We start from the raw sequence: 20,160 nt of genomic DNA on the forward strand, positions 1-20,160 counted from the left end.
GCTTTTTGTCTCCATGCAATAAAAAATGTAATCTGACAGGCCCTGGGATGGGACTCGGGAAACAAAAGTCTGCAGGGTGGGGGAGCAGGAGTGGGAGTGGGCCGGGTTAAAGGTATCAGAGTCTGAGAAAGACAAAAATAAGTGGCTGTCTCTTCAAGCAATTATAGGCTTTGCAAATGACATTTAATTCCAGAGGTGCACGCCAAGGACAAAGCCAGCTGTTTCCTGGCCTTGGCAGGGGTAGAGGAATTGGAAACACGCTGGACATTTGGCCTCTGAAGAAAAGTGATAACTTTGCCAATTAACCATGGATGTGAGTTCTTTGTATCCACACCCTCCCCGCCCCCCACCCCTAGTCATTAGGGGATGATATAAAGATACAGGGCTTCCTGGTGCACTTTAATTGCTCATAGACCGAAAAGTGATGAGCTCCATCGAATTGCATAGACATCCTGTAGGAGACCAGCTGCTGTATTAATGTGGCTGCTCAGAGGGGGACACACCCCCACCTGCTTCACCAGGAGCACACAGAAGCCCAGGGAAACAGTGATCCCCCTGTGGCCTCTGATGGGGCTGTCGCTTTTTATTAAGTAATCTCTGCCTTTCAGATCACGGCATGTTTTCTTCCCAAAGGTCTTGGTTACTGTGTGGGCCCAGCACACAGCAGGTTCCTGATAAATATTCAACAGTGGATATCGGCCATGTCTCCAGATTTCATTGTGGGGAATAACTTGTCGCCCAAAGGATAGACCCCACACTAGGACGATGGTGTGGTCACCATGGCTGGATAGCAGGACATTTAAGGTGTGATGGGCTAGGGAAAGAGGGCAGGAGGGTTAGTGGGTATTAGCAGGAGTCTCCTAGGGAGACAAAAAGTGCAAAGCCAGAAGATACATGGTTCTCGTGAGGATGTGGGGAAAGAGGCATCCATGTCGTGGTGGAGGGGAAAGAGGCAAGGTTTTTCTCAAAACAATCTGTCAATATTGATCAGAATGTAATTGTATGTGTGCTTTGACCCAGCAATCCCAGGAAGCCACCCTATAGCAATAGCACAGATGTATGCAAAGTTGGAAGCACAAGAGTATTCATCACAACATGGTTGGTAATAAAATAAAATAAAATAAAAGAGGAAACAACCTTAGATGTTCATCATTAAGGAAATTGATGGTACCTCCATACCATGAAATACTCCACAGTTATTGAAAAATAATGAATTAGCAGGGCATGGTGGCTCACACCTGTATTCCCAGCACTTAGGGAGGCCAAGGTGAGAGAATTGCCTGAGACCAGCCTGCACAACTTGATGAGACCTCATCTCTGCAATAAATCAAAAAATTAGCTGGGCATGGTGGCACGCAGCTGTGGTTCCAGCTACTTGGAAGGCTGAGGAGGAAGAATTGCCTGAGCCTATCAGGTGGAGGCTGCAGTGGCCATGAGTGTGCCACTAAATACCAGCCTGGGCAACAGAGTAAGACTCTGACTCAAGGGGGAAAAAAAAGACTAGCATATATTTAGCCAGGCACTGTGGCTCATCCCTATAATCCCAGCACTTTGGGAGGCGGAGACGAGAGGATTGTCTGAGGCCAGGGGTTCGAGACAAGCCTGGGCAACTTGGCGAGACGTTGTCTCTACGACAAATAAAAAAATTAACCGGGTGTGGTGACACACTTCTGAGTTCCAGATACTTGAAAGGTTGAGGCAGAAGGATTGCCTGAGCTCAACAGGTCAAGGCTGCAGTGGCGGTGAGCATGCCACTGCACTCCAGCCTGGGCGATAGAGTGAGACTCTAACTAAAAAAAAAAAAAAAAAAGTAATGAAGTAAGCTTACACCTACTGATGTAGAAAGACCTTTCAGACAGATCTTTAAGAGAAAAAAATCAGGCTGGGCACGGTGGCTCAAACCTGTAATCCCAGGACTTTGGGAGGCAGAGGCAAGAGGATTGCCTGAGCCCATGGGATCGAGACCAGCCTGGGCAACAGGGTGAGACCTTGTCTCTACAATAAATCAAAAATTAGCCAGGCATGGTGGTGTGCACCTGTAGTTCCAGCTATTTGGAAGGCTGAGGCAGAAGGATCACTGGAGCCCAGCAAGTCGAGGCTGGGGTGACTGTGAGCCTGCCACTGCACCTCAGCCTGGGCAATGGAGTGAGACTCCAATTCAAAAATAAAAACAACAACAAAAAAAAAGAGAGAAAAAAATCGTTCAAACCTGATAAGATTATGCTTAATAGAAACCTAAATACCTAAATGTGGTTGTGTGAGCAAATATATAGACATACATAAACAGGCAGTGGTTACCTTTAAAAGGTTTAGGCAAAAGGGATGGTGGGAAGAGGCGTGCAAAAAACTCCTTAACATTTCACTTTAAGATTTTTATAATGGAAATTTCTGTGCATTACTCACATAACTTAAACATTAAAGTTTACATTCCACAAATATCAGTGTGCTTTCAGCATGAACTTGGGAGTCTGATTGGGACTTAAGTCCCAGCTCTGCCTCTCTCTTGGTTATGACTTCAGGTAAAACCCTCTGTGTCTCTAAGCTTTGGTTTCCTCCACTGTAGGCTGGTGGGGTAGTAATAGGACCCGCCTCGTGGGGTTGTTGAAAGATTTAGATGAGATATACAGAGAAGACTCAGTGCCTAATACACACTTAGCAGTCAGTAAACAATATCGGCTAATATCATTAGAGACTAAGTGCTTCTAAGTCTCTCTCAGGAATGTGGAAAGATGCAGGAAGAGCCCAGATTGTCCAATGAGCAAAAGTCCCAAAAGTCTCTAAGATGCTGGGAAGATCTGTAAAATGAGGAAACAAAGGAATTCACTGACCAACGTAACTTCCTCTTTTTGGCTCTTGGCCCAACAGGTCTGAATGGGTTTTTGCTACCTTCCTGCCTTCCGAATTTAGGAAACAGACAGGAGTTTGAATTCTGGGCCCCCAGCCCAATATTAGATAAGGGTCTCATTGCCCTTTGGCAATGACGGAGTGGGTGGCAGAGCAGAATGCCTCTTTCCAAGTGATATTTCCTAGCCTGGAGCTTTCGGGGCAACATAGGTCCTTGGCCATCAAGGGGCTTTGCATGACTTTGCACGTAGCATGACTTCCTGTCCCCGGAAGAATACTAGACTGGGAAAGCCATCACCGGGGCTAACAACCAAGCAGACAGAAGGGATTGACTCATACTGTTTTTGCTTATTAAATATATGTTGAAGAGCTGAGTGAAAAACAATAGAATGAGAGAAAGAAATGAGACTCATCTATAAGAAAACGGCACGTCTCTGGCTGTTCTCTCAGTGAGGCTACTCAGAGTAGACTGAGAGAGATGTGCACGGCAGCCTTCTTGAGCCTCTATTTTATTCTGAGGAAACTGAGCCCAGAAAAGGTGGCAGTTCTCCTGAATATGCCCAACAAGTGAATGGCCCAGGCAGAATCTGATTCTGAGTTTCCAGACCTCAGAGAAGTACAAGAAACATCGATCTAATTTAAGCTCATTTAGTAGTCATATTAGAAAGGAAAGTGACAGGTGAAATTAATTTTAATAATACCTTTTCTTTAACCCAATGTATCTAAAATATTATTTGACATATAATCTATATACAAAACATAGGCCGGGCCCAATAGCTCACACTTGAGGCCAGAAGGTCAAGACCAGCCTGGGCAGTGAGACCCTGTCTCTACAAAAAAAAAAAAAAAAAAGTCAGGCATGGTGGCATACACTGTAGCCCTAACTACTCAGGAGACTGAGATAGGAAGATCACTTGATTCCAGGAGTTGGAGGCTGTAGTTAGCCATGATCAAGCTGCTGCACTCCAGTCTGAAAAACAGAGCAAGATTCCATCTCAAGAAAAAGAGAGAGATTATTTTCTATACTAAATCTTCAAAAATACGCGGTGTATTTTACCCTTCCAATGCCTCACCAAGGACCAGGCCATTGCAAATGCTCACTAGCTCTAATGACCAGTCAGGTCATTTTCCCTCAGGTGTCTGGCTGCAGTTCCAGAATGCATGTATGCTGGGCTCAGGGTGGGTAGGTGCAGATTGGGAGGTTCGGAAGAGAAATTTACAATCTGATAGGTGCAGGGCACATTTGCAAAAAGGGAACCAGCAGCAGCAGGTCAGGCCAGCCACTGGGTGGGATAGGATGTAGTTTGACTTTAAAACTGATGGAAATGAGCCAACCAAGATATGCAGCCACCCCACAGGACAGAGAGAACCCAGGGGAGGGACAAGAGAAACAACCTCATAAGAGATGAGGCTGCATGAGCCCTAAAGGAGCCCTGGTCAGCTTGCTGCGCAAGGGCAGCCTCCAAATCCCGGCAAGGAGTCTTTTCCTTCAGTCAAAAGACCCAATTCTGTGAGTCCTGTGAGCTTTGCTGGGAAAGGATATGACTGTGCCTGTCACTCTTCCTGTTTCTAGGCATCCCTTACCCAACCCAAAATGAACAATGCAAGCATGAGATGGCAATGTAAAATGTAATGACACTTAGGATGTGACCACCTCGTGATTTGGTATTGACGAGCCTAGGTATGAACCTCTGTTCTGATACTTAATAGCAAATGACTTAAGGAAAGTTATTTTTGGAGCCTCAATTTCTCCAGCTACAAAATGGGGAGGCTCATTGTACCAACCCCATAGGGTAGCCAGGAGGGTTGGGGAAACAGCATGCCAAACCTGTCACACAGAGTCAGGCACACAGGAACCCCTCCCCAAGTGGCTGCTACTTGTGGGCAGTACACGATTTCCTGCACATCTCATGGGACACTGGAGCAGGAGGCAACCTTCCCAGTCATCTGCCCAAGAAACAGGAAGAAGGGAGGCCTGGTGTCTTGCCAGAGACCCAACCTGACTCTCATTGTTGTGCTCATTTCATCACTAGTTTGAAAATATTTCTGAATAGTGTATAAAACAAGATTTCTCTCTTCCTCTCTCTCTCTCTCTCTCTCTCTCTCTCTCTCTCTCTCTCTCTCTCACACACACACACACACACACACACACACACACACACACACACACACACATTGTGGCTTGTTTTTGCTTCTAACCAAGAGATAGGGCAGAGGCTTAAGTGATGTCTTATCATCACTTCTGTTAGTCACGGTCATTTGTCTGAGGACCCAGAGTGTGGACCAAGCAGCTCAAAAGCCAAGACTGCACAGAAAGCACAGAGTGGTGAGATTGGATGTGGAAGGGGAGAAGGAAGGCCCCACTGGAACTTCGATGGAAAGAGGGGAAAGGGGAGGATGTTTGCAGGATGCTGGGCTGGGCCAACCCACCCCAGATTCAGGAGGCCTTCAGGGCAGCTGCATCTTTTCTCTTTTTTTAATTGTCAAATTGAGGACTCGCTGTGTTACCCAGGCTAGTCTGGAACTCTTAACCTCTAGCGATCCTCCCATCTCTGCCTCCCAAAGTGCTGGAATTATAGGCATGAGCCACCACACCTGGCCCCAGGTGCATCTTTTGGGAACTCTGTGAGGGTCTAGAAGCCTTGCCTCTTTGTATCACCTGCCCAGAAGAGGACAGGGTTCTCACTTCTAAAGTCACTCCGGTGGTGCCCCAGGACAAAAGTGTGATCTCACGTCTTAATCGGTGTGCCGGAAGCAACCTGGGAAGTCATCTTTGTTTTGCAGGAAATGCAACTGAGGGAGAAAGAGGCTGAGAAATATGCTCAAAGTCACACAGGTAGAGAGTGGTTGAGCCAGACTTTACACGACTGATTAGGGAAGGTGATGGGTGGAGGAGCAGGAAGGAAGAGACAGGCCCAAGCAAGGGACGAGCAGGAGGGATTGCCAAAGAATGCTTCTGCAGGGACAGGGACGATGGGGTCTACTCACACCATCTGCACAGGGAAAGAGACCCAAGCCCTTGTCTGACTCATTCAGAAAAGCGGGTCGACGTCAAGATGAATGACCAGCTGGAGAGGACTGTGGAGAGGATCAGACAGAGGGAGCTCTCTCACACATTCTGGAGGCCCGATCACCTGGGCCAAAGGTCCACCTTCAATAAAAAGAACCTGGTGATAGCTAATTATACAGCAGCTAACTTCGGACAGATGAATCGGTGTGAGATGGTATGAAGTGTTAATATGACTCCCTTGTTTGCAGGACTTACGGTCTCAAGCCAACTGGAGTTGCAGTCAGTGCAACTTACATTGAATGAGAGAAAGACAGTCTCAGACGTCCCCTGAGAAGCCCAGGAAACCCAGAGAATCAGCAGTCTGTTTCTCTAGGGCTTGGAGGATGAGCAGGTAATGGTTTTTGGAAGAGGTTTGAAGGCTGCAGACCTGGGGGTAGACCAGATGGCCTCTTAGGGTTCTCCTGACTGGAAGAATATTTGTTTGAATGACTGAATGACTCCGTTACTAAAAGACCATGGGTGATCCATCCTTCTCACACAAGTATCGTAGAACCAAGCCTGGAGCTTGCTTGAGCCCAGGAGCAGGGGAGTGGTGTGGGAAATGGGACTCTTCAGTCTCTTCCCAGCTCCCCAGCTCTGATGTCCTTCTCTCTCACCTGAGGTGAAAAGGGTAATGGTTCCGAGTAACTCTTCTGGCCGTACAGCAAGAGGATTAATTAACGTGGCTAACATGCTCAGAGATCCCTAAACGAGGGTGTTAGCCAAGGGCCAACATTATTAGAGTGATGATGGCTATTAGGATTATGCTATTGTTATTATGTTTGCTCTCTCAACCCTTAAATCACACTCCATCTCGCCATCGCTTGCATTTTATGTAATTATAGCTTATATAGGTAACAAATGGATATTTCTGCAAGCCTGGGAGAGAGCCTTCTGCATACATTAATTTGCTTGATTAGTTCTGTATTTGGTCTGCTTTGTTCCCCTAAACCCCCCTTTCCTGCCCAGCTTCAACAGAAAATTAATGAGTTTTTAACACCTTGTAAAAGTGGCCTGTGCCATGGGAATACCTCGAGTGTACTCTGGGTTTTAAATCCACACATGCAGAGGCTTCCTAAAGGTTATGCAAAGGTTAACAAACAATTAATATGTTGAATCAGTGTTCTAAATCTGTTTACCCAATCTTTGCAATCTAAAGGCCATTAGCCATCAGCCTCAACACTTTACATTGATCTCTCTCTTTCCTATCCCACCCCTACTCTGTTCCCTGAATAATTTGGGTGAAAAGAAAGAAAAAAAAAAAAAATCCTGAACTGAGAGCAGTGGATATATCTGAAAAGTTTGGGATTTGTTGTTACTTAAGGCTCAAAGTTTGGGAAATCCTAATAGACTTGGTCGAGTGAGTTGAAAATTTTGAGAAGGCAGTGCCCGATGGGAGACATTTCTGCCTTTTTAACAATGAGCAAAATGTGAGTTGGGCTTATACATGGATACCATATTGAGTTCATGGCTCTTGCATTGATTCCCTTGTTGACAGGAAGAAGGAGATGTAGAAGAGGTGTGAGATAATTCCCGCCTTGGGGGACTAGCAGGAAACAGGCTTCCTATCACTCTCCATGAAGAAAACATTGCAGAGCAGTTGGCGCCCAGAATGCTCCTTTCCTTAGAGACCACGAGGGTAAGAAGTAGCCAGATGTAATCAAGGTGGTATGATTTGTCCCCAGGGGTCTTGTAGGCCTACAAAGAACCTCGATGTTCTCCCCTGTATTGGGATGCTGTTGTTGATAATGATAATGGTGATTGTAATAATAATGAAGACAATGACCTTGATGAGATTGTCAAGATTTATTATTGGAGTTCAGGGTGCATGTGAAAAACAACATGCGTATCCTTTCCAGCATAAGCCTTTTAAAAGGAGCTTTCCTTCCTATATGATCCACCTTCAGCCTCAGTTTACCAGAAACAATTTCCCATGTTGACTGAGACCCCCTGTATTTTGCCTGTTCCCAGCTCTCTGCCTTCCAATCACCATATCTCCCTACCTACCACGCCCTTTTTAATGACAATTATTGCACACAGACTGCCAGTTTTGGCCCTTAGTGTGCTTCCTTAGACATGATTGGACATTTGCTCTGAGACTCTCAACCCATATGCCTGGCCTTCTCATCAGTGTCAGCGGCAACTCCTATGGAGGTCTTCAAAGGTGGCATCATTTTCCTCTCCAAAGTAAATATCAGCAAGGACTGAAAGTGAGCTTACTATTTGCTCTTGGTTGTATTGTGTATAAGTTATAACAACTAGAAAAGCACAGCACTGACCAATCAGAGTAGACACCAGAAACAACCAGAATAGTTATGCACATGCAAACCAGTTGAGCACACCAGTTAAGTGTCTGCTCTGGTTGTCTGGATATCTACAGGAAAGTATTGTTTTGAATGTTATCAGAGTGTTCTGCTCATAAACTTTATTGATTACATTTGGATTTTGCACCATTTGTAAATTAAGCATTATTTAATTTTACTCCCACTTGTGACACATTGGTATGTATATATGTCTTTGCTTCTAAAACTTTTGGATGTGGATATTAATGGTGGTGATGAAGACCTGTGTTGGACGCTGTCCTAGGAGGTTTATATGAATGATCTCATTCTAATCTTTTTAGCAACACTCTGAGGTACATACAATTACTATGCCCATTTTACAGATGAAGAAAAGCAAGAGTGGAATGGCTGTGGCATTTAACCAAGGTCATGCAACTGAAAAACAATGGAACCAGCTCTCTTTGATGCCAAAACACATGTTCTTGGCTATAAGGTTATTCTACCTCCCACAAGAGAAAATGATATTTTATTTAACAAGAATTATACACTGTCTCTTGTCCCAGAGCAGACCAGATGAGTCATTTAATCCCTCTGGCCTTTTTTCTTTATGGAAATGAAGGTATTTGATGTGTAGCTTATAATAATAGAGAAAAAAGTAGAAAAATCATAGATATACAACAATCAGAAAAGAGAAAAATAAATGACATTCTATTCACTTAATTGTACATTATCAATCATTAAAAATAAATTGTAAAAAGAGTTTGACATTCAAATGTACTACTAATATCAAAATAATTTATTAAAGTGAGCATATAAAATGACATATTAGGAAATATATTATTATAATGACTTTAGACATCATATACAGAATGCTGAAGTGTTTATAGGTGAAAGATACACATGTTCATAGCTTTGAAATGCACGAAAATGCCAGGCATGGTGGCTCATGCCTGTAATCTCAGCACTTTGGGAGGCTGAGGTGGAAAGATTGCTTGAGCCTAGGATTCAAGATCAGTCTGTGCAATGTAGTGAGACTTCATCTCAAAAAAAAAAAAAGAAAAAGAGTTGCACACACAAAAAATGAGATGATTGTAGAATCTGAATAGTGGGTATGAGTGTTTACTTTTTTTTTTTTTTTTTTTTAGACCAAGAGATTTATTAAAGCAGCGGCTACAGGAGAAAAAGGGAAAGGGTCTGTGGCCGTGGGGTTGGGGAGGGAGAGAGAGAAGGAGGGAGGGAGAGAGAGAGGGAAAGAGTGAGAGAGGGAGAGAGAGAGAGAGAAAAAGAGAGGGGGAGAGAGGGCGAGAGACGAGTGTTTACTTTTTTATATGTATTTAAAAGTTTTCAAAAAGTTGAAAAAATGTATAGAAAAGAAAGAGTCTGAAAAGAAAAGCTCACAGAAGTGAAGAATAGTCATCTTTATGTGAAGGATTATGGGTGTTGATTTTTCTCCTTTCTAATATTCTACTATTTCAGTTACTTATTGCTGTATAACAAACCACCCCAACATTTAGAGACCTAAATCTACAACCATTGATTATTTCTCATGTCCTGTTTATAAGTCAGTGACTTAAAACCACATTTATTCATTACCTCTCCTGATTCCACTTGCTGGTGGGGTGATACCTCAGCTGGTTTTGTCCAGGCTCACCTAGGCAGCTGCACTTAGCTGGAGGGTCAACGGGGGTGGGAGATCCACAATGGCCTCCCTACACAGCTGGTGTCTGGTGCTGCGTGACAGCTTCTTTGTGGATGAAAGTCTCAGGGCAGCATTCTAAGGAAGTAGAGCAAAAGCGGAAGTTACACGGACTCCTAGCCTCAGAAGCTGCCTAGCCTTACATTCTGCCCCCTTTTATGTGGACAACACAGGTCTAAAAGCCAACCCAGTTGCAAGGGGTAGACAGTCAGACTCTACCTCTGGATGGGAGGACCCACAGAGCTATATTGCAAAGGGTCATGATTCTGGGTTACAATAAATCTGGGGCCATAAAAAACCTACTACATCTACTGCAACTAGACGTGAAACTGGGATTCTTGTCTCAGTATTTCTACTGAGGCCCCCAAAGTGGAAAATAATGGGCCCAGAAAAGAGCAGAATGCTGGACCATCTAGACAAGACTAGACAAGACTTCCAGTTCAGTCAGCCTTAGAACATCACTGACCTCCAGTCTTTTCAAAGAAGGCTGTGAATTCATGAATCCAGTCGAAGTGATTGAAAAAGATTGCTTTAAAGAGAGTTGTTCAATGCAAGGGTAGGGGAACTTAGAACCAAAGAATTGGATCTATGCTACTGGAATTTGTCAGAGATGCAACCTAACTCATGCCCCCCAAAAATCAAAGACAAAGGGCTAGCTAGGATGTCCTGCATGGAGAGGCAGCCATGAGGCAAGGCAGTGGTGGGAAGAGGGGGAAGGGCAGTGGTGGACAAGCTGCACCTCTAAGGTCTGGGGATGTGAAGATACAGATGTGGGCTGGGCGCGTTGGCTCAAGTCTGTAATCCCAGCACTTTGGGAGGCTGCGATGAGAGGATTGCCTGAGTCCGCGGGTTCGAGACCAGCCTGGGCAACATGGTGAGACCTCATCTCTACAATAAATAAAAAATTACCAGGGTGTGGTAGCACATGCCTGTAGCTCCGGCTACTTGGAAGGCTGAGGCGGAAGGATCGCCAGAGCCCAGTAGTTGACGCCAGGGTGGCTATGAGGGTGCCACTGCACTCCAGCCTGGGCAATGGAGTGAGTTTCCAATTAAAAAAAAAAAAAAAGATACAGATGCATTTCTCATGGTCCAGATGAACTTTCCCTGAGAAAAGTGCCTGCTATGGATAAGATGAGGACCCCCGAGGAGGGAGTGCCCCTGCTAGAGAAGTGAGGTGACTGTAGCAGGGGAGTGCATTGCTATAAATGAGTGGTTTCATGTGGCCAGCTGGAGAAGCACTGTCTAGGCAGTTGAAAATCCCAGGCCATGGGGGATATGGTGTCTCCAAAAAACCCAAAAGGGCATCCACAGGAGAAGTACAACCAGAGGATTCTGGGTTACAACTGTTCCAGTCACCCCAGACCTGGATGGCCCCTTAAGCCTCTTCCCTTATCCTTCTCCAGCCTACCAAGAGGTAGAGCAAGGGGAAAAGCAGAGAAGGAACTGACCACACGCCTGTGCCCACAAGCCAGCCCGGGGAGACGAGAAGTTATAAACTACCTGAGATTTTGGTATGAGACTGGAACTTGGCATTTTATTAGCTGAAGAAGCATGAGCCTTTTAATTAATACCTGGGAGTATCCCAAAAGCAAGAGAAAGGAAAAATGAATCCACAGAGTCAGTGTGCAGCAGAAGAGGGGGAAGAATCAAGTTGCCTTCTGCCTGAATCCCACCAAGCCCAGCTCATTTAATCACCTGGTTACGCTATATTTTCCATTTTTTATATTGAACTGGCATGACTTATAGACAGAGTGAAAAATAAACTCTATTTTTAAAAAAGAAAGAAAGGAGCTTTGCACTCTACATCTCAAAGATGTAAGATTGATGAGAGAGTGTCCTGACAACAGCCTGAGTTGACCAGGAGAGGAAGGAGATGAGGTGTACTCTTGGGAATTGGGAAGTAGGTTTCCTCAAGGTTGTGTCTAAATAAGACCACAGACTTCAGCAAAAACAAGTTAAATAGCAAGCTCTGAAGTCCATTAGCCAGCCTGAACAGTGGGATTGAGGTACCTTGCCCCAGAAGACAGTGCCTGGCAATTTTAGACTGGTATAACTGGCAATTTTAGAATATTAAGGTCTTCTCCTGAATAAACACATTCTTTCTTGCAAATTCCTAAGAAATGAACACTCAGTCTGCTCTCAGGTCACACAAAGGGCGAGACCTTGGAGAGAGAGCTGTTTACAGCAAGGTTGAGTTCTTTATGGAGACCCCAAGAGAGTCCAGATCTTCTGCCTTCAAGTCAAGGTCTCCGAGGCCATGTTTCACGTCTAAAGAAAGAAAACAGTTTCATTGTTTTAAAGAATGCCAAGCTGATTATATGGAGAAAAAAATTAGATAAGATATACCATGCCCTCTGAACCATTTGGGTGCTTTATGCATAAATTTTATCCTTAAAAATAGAAAGGGGAATTAGGCTATGTTTGGAAGGAACAAAACCATCAGATCTGACCTGCCCAGCAGCCAGCCCTGGGTTGATGTGTACATATTGATTGTGGAGGCGACAACACTGAGAAAGAGATCCGAAGTAACTGGTTCTAGAGAGGTTGCTAATGGCTGGCAGTAGCACATAGGTGACCCAGGAGCATCTGAGAACAGCAGGCTAGGTCTGAACTGATTGGGGCCCCATGGCTGGAAACATCCCCGCCCCACCGCCACCTGTAGAAGAGATACCAACCTTGCTGCTGATGGCAAAGTGTGGGTGGTTCTTTCTTCCTGGAACTTCACTCCCCTCCTGAGCATGAATGCCCAGTCCAGAAGGCATCATTCCCCTTGTTAGATGCTGATGGTTTAACATGGCCTCCTTCCATCCTAAACTGTACTCTCAATTTGAGAGAATAGAGGAAGAAGTCTTTCTGCAAAGATGGTGCTCCCGTTTATGATAAAGGACATCATGCACTTTGGCTTCCTACAGCCCAAGCTGGTGTTGGGGTGAGGGTGGTAGATGATCCTTTGCAAGGGGTCCAAGAGAGATGCTGCACACCTTCACCAAGAAGCGTGTCTGACACCCGACCCTGCTCATACTGACAGAGGAATATGGTCAGCTCGTGGGATGTGGCAAGTGGGAAGACGTCGAGGCCCTGGATGGATGGGGTGGCTCTCTCATTTATCAAGCTCTCACCAGAGACTGCTGCCCACCAGCACCTCAGCCACTCCTGTCCCTCTTTCCACTAATTCTTTGTGGCCTTAAAGGCTACTGATCCCTTCATGATTGTTCTCCCTTCTTCCTGAGTACGTGGTGAAACTACATTTCCCCTCTTCCCTTGCCGTTCTTCGGGCACCATGTAACTGAAGTGTCCTCAAAGGAATGTGAGTGGAAATGAGGGGTTCCATGTTCAAGCCTGAGCCTCGGGGCATGCAGATGTGCCCTCTCTACGTTCTCTCCCTTTTCCTGGTGCCTGGACCATGGCAGCCCAGTCTCAACCCTGTAGGAAAAAACAAGGCCTGATGGAAGGAGCTTGGGCCCTTCAATAACTAGAGAGCTCGCCTCAAACTGCTACATAACAGAGAAGTAAATTCTTCCTCACATAAGCTACTTAACTACTATTGGGTCTCTGGGTAACAGCAGTCATGCCTTGCTTCTTACCAATATCCCCATTGCCTCCTGACCAAGAAGACAGCAATTCTCACTCACATATCTCCAGACAGGGAAGGCAAGAGACAGGTTTCTTGGAGGTAGAAACCACAACACAGAGAAGCCTTCTCTCTGAGACATAACCTAGGTGAGCCCAAAGGCCAAGGAGACAAACCCCAAACTCCTCTTATTTCTCCTCCTTTCTTAATTATAATCCCATTTGTAAGCCAAACCCTGTCATTCCATCTCCCTTAATGGCTAGTTTCTATTCTGGTCCTTTCTCCACCCTATTATCGTTTGCAATATTCAGGAGCTCAGGCGAGGAAGGGGCAAGGCTGCTCCCTTCGGCTGCCAGTCCCTTCTCTATCTTTTTAAATATTTCAGTGACTCCCTGCTCTTATTTTTGCATTTCGATTTCCTGTGGTACAGTAAATTTATCTTGGTCACTCCATCAAGTTCTCCCTGGCTCTGCCCCCCTTATCTTTCCTGCTCTGAGCTGACTGAAAATACCTACATTATCTTTGCAGCCAATATGCCGACTGGAAGAAAATCTGCAGATTGTCTTGATAGGGAGTTGTCTGAGGGAAAACTTGGAGATGCCGTACTTGTCAGGACAAGGGTGAAGTGGGAAACCTCAGTGGGTGACTTTCTCTCAAGGTTAACCACACGGTGCAGGCCCCTTCCAAAGGCATTTCAAGGCTTCTCCTCCTCTTTATTTCAGTTCAGAAACAGACCTTCCACTGTATCCTCGTCCTTCCACAGAATGAGTTTCTACTAACCTCACCCTCCTCACCTGGCCGCAGACAGCCTCAACCCATGAGTACCTGAGCTTCAGACTTCCCACAAGGCGCTATGGGTAGATTATTACAAGATAGTAGAGAGACCCCAAAGGAATCCTAGAACCAAAGTTTGAGAGAAAAGTTCTATCTTTGCTGCCTGGAATCTTGAGTCTCTTGAATCGAAATTCTCCTTTGACGGTGCTGTTCCCCTTCATGGAGATCAGAGCACAGAGACAATGGCAGATGAAAATCTGTGCTTTCTGAAGATGATAGCTGGATCCTGAACCCAATCTCTGTGTGGCAGGCCTTACTGACTAACCCTAAGCCCCCTCAGTTTTTGCTATAGGTGGACTTGGCATGGTGCTCAATGAGTGGGAAAGTGCATGGGTATTCCTCCACCGGGCCCCCAGCTGGCTTCCTCTCCACCAAACTGCAGTCTCATGATGAGTAATCTCACTATTGGTGCACCAGCCATGGGAGGCAGGGAGGATGCAGGTCATTGTCAAGCAACCTAACTGATGGTCTGTCAGCCTACGTGGATCCAGACCACCAACCACAATTCTTTGCTTCAGGTTCGTATTGTATTGTCTAATCTGCTCAGAAATCACAGATAATTTGTGGTCCTGCTTCTCAAAGGACACAAGGACTTCGGCCTTAGCTCGTGGCCACCGCTCTACAAGGTGGTAAGGAAAACCCTTCCCTTCCCCTTGGGGTTTTCTCCTCTCCCTTTAGCCCTCTTCCTCCCCTGCCCTCGGGTTCCACTTCTGTTCAGTCCCTGGCACATGTGTCAGTCATCTTGTTTCCTTGCACTTGATGATTCTGGAATTAGGGATGGGAATGAGGGATGAGTGTGGATCCCACCAGATGGATTCCTCTTAGCAAATCTCTTGTGTGTTATAAGAGCAGCGCTTCTTCAGGGCTTTGACACTTAGGAATTACATTTATCTTCCTGTAAGAGAGAACTGATCGATGTGGCCCAAACAGGATAGAGATTTATTTCTCTCTTGTGTTGTTAAAAAAAAAAAGAGTCCAGAATAAGGCAGTCCAGAGTTGATCCGATAGCTCCTTCTAGGTTTCCATTCACCCCTCGTCAGCACATGGCTGCCATCCACAAGGTGGCTTCGTCATGGATGCTGGAGCTCCAGTCATCGTGTTTATATCCCAAGCCTCAAGAAAGAGAAATAGCCATAGAGCTTCCATTTACCTCTCACTCACCGTACCTGACTGCAAGGGAGCCTGGAAACTGTATTTTGTCACTGGTCCTGTTGTCTAGGGTCCTAGCACTAAGAGAGAAGAGAAGAATGGCTATTGGACAGGAAACACCATTAGGATTATCTGCCACAGAAGCAAAGAGAGTGGTGGTTAGGAATGGAAGCACTGGTGTCAGACGCCATTGTTCAAGTGCTGTGCTCCTTTGTCACCAGCTGTGAGAGTGTGGGCAAGTTACTTAATCTCTTTGTTCTTTTATGTCCTCATCTATATACTGGGAGTAACCATAGTACTGACCTCGCTGTTGGCAATAGTGGATCACTGGATGGATTACATAGGAAGCTACAGTGCTCTGGTGTATGGTAAGTGCTCAATGAATCCTGGTTATTGTTATACCTTTGCCTCTAGTGGCATTATTGTTGCTATCAGCTGTTAACCTACCTGGTATGTGCCTTGCCCAAAGAAATAATTGTGCTTGGGTTCAGCTGAGGGTGGAAACAGAGAAAAGCTGCAGTGCATCCCTTTGATTTCCCACTCCCAGAGTCAAAAGGACTCGAGTCACTTTGGAATATCCCTTCATTTCCCTCTCCCTCTTCCTGCTAGAAGGGTCACAGTGCAGGGAAAACAGAGGAGGTCCTTTCTGTCCATCTCAAACCCCAAGTTCAGTAGTGAAAATGTCAGCCCTCCCACCTGCTCATCGTCAAAGGTAATTGTCTATAACCCCATTCCAGGGGATTGGGGCATCCACTTGGCCCTTGCCCCAAGGAATTTACAGTCTAGGACAGGAGTCGGCAAATGATAGCCTGCAAGGCAAATCTAGCCTGACAGCTATTTTTGTAAATAAAGTTTTATTGGAGCACAGCCACACTCACCTATTTATATACTGCCTATGGCTGCTTTTCATGGTGACAGCAGAGTTTAGGAGCTGCAGCAGAGATGGACCACAAAGCCTAAAGTTCCTACTCTCTGGCTCTTCACAGAAAAAATTTGCCAACTTCTGCCCTAGGAGAATAAAAAGAATACACTTTTAGAAATATCAGCAGGTGTACATAATCAAGTAGTACAGCAAATGGTATATAGGGGACCCCCAAAAAACACTGGAATTATTTTTTGGAGGGCATGCCCCTTGTAGTACAGGCTTTCCCTGCTAGGTAAGTGTTCTAGGAACCCATGGGCATCAGTATACCAGCTATCGTTGTTGGGAGAGGCTGCATTCGACTTCAGCAAATTTTTTTTGGAGATTCTTTCAACATGTTCGCCCATTTCATGATGGGTGATTTATGAGCACACCTGCCCACACCACACTGACTGCTCAGCAGCTTTTGAACAAAAACAGCATGATCCTTGTGCCTCACCCACCCTATTCACCTGATCTCGCTCCAAGTAACTTTTTTTTTGTTTCCCCGATGAAAGTCCTCAAAGGGAAATGTTTTGCCAACATGGACAAGGTGAAACAAAAAATGACTGAAGCACTAAAAGGCATCAAAACTGAAGAGTTCAAAAACTGTTTTGAGCAGTGGAAAAAGCATCTTGATAGGTGTATTGCATCAAATGGAGAGTGCTTTGAAGGTGACTGAAGTTTAAATATGTAAGAATAAATACACAATTTTTAATAAATAAATTCCAGGTTTTGGGGGTTCCCCCTCATACATAAAGGTAAAGTCAAGGATCTGGAAGAATGGAAAGCCAACAGCCAGCAGCAGGAATCTACATGTACACAGAAGAAGACAAAGGGGACACGGGCAAAGGCAACTTCATCCTGCTCTGTGGCACTTTGTTTTATATGGAGAATAGACCTGGGTAGTTAAAAACTAATTATTACAAGAGTATATTGACTGCTGGAAAGACTTTGATGTGCTTAACACTCATAGATTCCTAATAAAGTATAAATTAATATAATCCCTTTGGAAAGCAGATTGGAAAAACATATCAAGAGCCTTAAACATGTTCCCACTCCTGGCCTCATGATTTCACTTCTGGGAATCCATCCTAAAGTTATAAACTAAAATGTCAAAAATCTTTATGCACAAATACATCTGCAGTGATATGACTTCTATAGCAAAAAGCTAGAACCACTTAGAAGGTCAATCATCTGGAAATTCAATAAATGATGGCATGTCCATATGACATAATATTATATAGTAACTACAATGATGTTCACAAAGAGTTTATAAATAACTTGGGATAATGCTAAGTGAAAAAATAGGATACAGAGTTGTATGCAGTTTCACCACAGTTGTATAAGAAAATAACATTACAACCAGAATATACCCAAATATCTCAGTAGTTATCTTTGGAAGAGTGTATGATTCATGTCTCTCTTTTTTATATTCATACCTTTTTTTGTTCTAGAACAAAAAATTGGTTGTATTTTCATAGTGGGTAACATGTGTATCATCTTGAATTCTAGGAGCTTGTATAGGGTGCTGTTATGGACTGAGTGTTTGTGCCCCAAAAACTCATATGAAGAAATCCTAACCTCCAGTGTGATGGTATGAGGAGGTGGGTCCTTTGGGAGGTGATTAGGTCATGAGGGTAGAGCCTTCATGATGGGATTAGTGCCCTTATAAACAAGACCCAGAAAGCTCCATTATCCTTCTTCCAGGTGAGGATATAGTGAGAAGATGGTCTTCTATAAGCCACAAAACAGGCTTTTATGAGACACTGAAACTGACATGCCTTGCTCTAGGACTTCCCAGCCTCCAGAACTGTGAGAAATACATTTCTGTTGCTTATAAGCCATCCAGTCTACAGTATTCTGTTGCAGCAGCCCAAACAGACTAAGACAGGTGCCAAGTGGATCAGAGATTCCATGAAAACAGAAAGAAGAGGTGGATGTTAATCACCTCATTTCTGAGGGTCAGGAAAGCAAACAGAAGGAAAGGAAACATTTACACTCCCCTCCACCAAACTGACAGGTCAGAATCCTGCTCTGTGTACACAGCCCACCACATGCTGCCTCCACCCTGCAAAGTCCCTCATTGCTGAGGACCTGGTAGGAAGGGAAGAGTTTGAAGAGCCAGCCTTTCCCCACCCTGCAAACTGAGGTTTCAGCTTCCTCCAGGAGGGCATGTCCAGCTCATCAGCATCACCTCCATGGTTATCTGCAGAGACGCAGGGAAGAGAAGGCCAAGGATGGACAGGAAGCCTGGGAGAGGGGAGGTCAGTCATGTTCTCTCCAGGGACTTTTGAGTCACTGGGATTCTGCCTTCTGAATGGTTTCCTCTGGCTCAGACCTTCCAACCAATTATGAAACCTGCAGCAATAATATTAGTTTGGGCTTCTCTTCCCTTATTTTAAAAAAAAGATAAGAAAATAATAACAAAGCTGAGTCCTCAACCCATGCCTTATTTTGAGAGGGCATCAAGAGACTAGGTCTGCTTAAAGGCGGGAAATGAAGCATCCCTATGGGAAACCCCTTCTGCAGATCTCAGCTCCTTGACTGTGAGGTCAGACAGAACGGGCTTCGAATCCTGGCTTCGAATCCTGGCTTCACCCTGCCTGACCTGACCACATGACCACGCACAAGATGTCTAACTCTCTGAGTCCCATTTGCTGCATTTGTAGGTTAGGGTAGAGATGATCATTCAATAAGTGTTGCTGAAAATACCACAAACAATTTTTAAATGTACCTCATGCAATAATGTACACATTGTAGGTACTCATAAAAATTCATTTTCATTTATAAAATCACAGTTTCTGGACACACTGATGATGTGAAGGGCAGTAACTCAGAACCAGGTACTAATCTAGAAAGGATGGCTAGTCCTGTATGTCTTCCAAAGCAAAACAGAAGCAGGAGTTCTATTTATAGGATCTCATGCATTCAGTCTTCAGGAAGCCACTCAAACCCAGGCCTCCCTCCCGGCACCCACCCCATTCCAGTGCAGCTTCCTAACCATGCAGGCCCGAAGCACTCCCTCTCTCCCCTAGATAAGGAAAGCAATCACTGTCAGAACCACTCATTTGATAATTAATCACAAAGGGACCTGTGATATCTTCTACTGTAGTTGAAACTGGTACGTTCACTATTCCCTGGTATTAAACTTGCCATGAATTTGGGTCTCATATCTTCAACTAGATTATAAGCCCCCAGAGGGTGAAGCAGCTTCCTCTGTTTTGTTTTATTTTATTTTTATTTATTTATTTTTTTGCATTCAGTAGGTGATTGATACTTACTTGCTGCACACTGGATTGTTTTTTTTTTCTTTTTTTTCTTTTTTTGAGTCAGGGTCTCATTCTGTCGCCCAGACTGGAGTGCAGTGGCACAATCATGGTTTATTCCAGTCTCAACTTCCTGGGCCCAGCCTCTTGAGTAGCTGGGACTACAAGCGCATGCCATCAAGTCTGGCTAATTTTTTTATTTTTTGTAGAGAAGAGGTCTAACTCTGTTGCCTAGGCTAGTCTCAAACTCCTGGGCTCAAGCGAGTCTCCCACCTCGGCCTCCCAAAGTGCTGGGATTACAGGCGTGAGCCACCATGCCCGGCCCACACTGGATTTCTGTGTCTGTTTAGGTCTAGCCCCCAGGAAGTACAGCTATACTTGGGTAGTGCGGGTGGAAAAGCTGTAACTCTACACATCAGGACAGCTCTAAGACTGGCTTCTTCCAAAGGGAAAAGGGAAAAGGCCAGGAATCTGCAGCAGGAGGGGGGCAGAGCAGTGCTGTCAAACCAGGAACTAGGTTTGTGTCTGGGGCGTTGACAGGACACTGGTTGCTTCCTGCCACCCA

Source organism: Carlito syrichta, unplaced genomic scaffold (assembly GCF_000164805.1).
Source record: "Carlito syrichta isolate Samal-C Ts95f unplaced genomic scaffold, Tarsius_syrichta-2.0.1 Scaffold303195, whole genome shotgun sequence".
Lineage (NCBI taxonomy): Eukaryota > Metazoa > Chordata > Mammalia > Primates > Tarsiidae > Carlito > Carlito syrichta.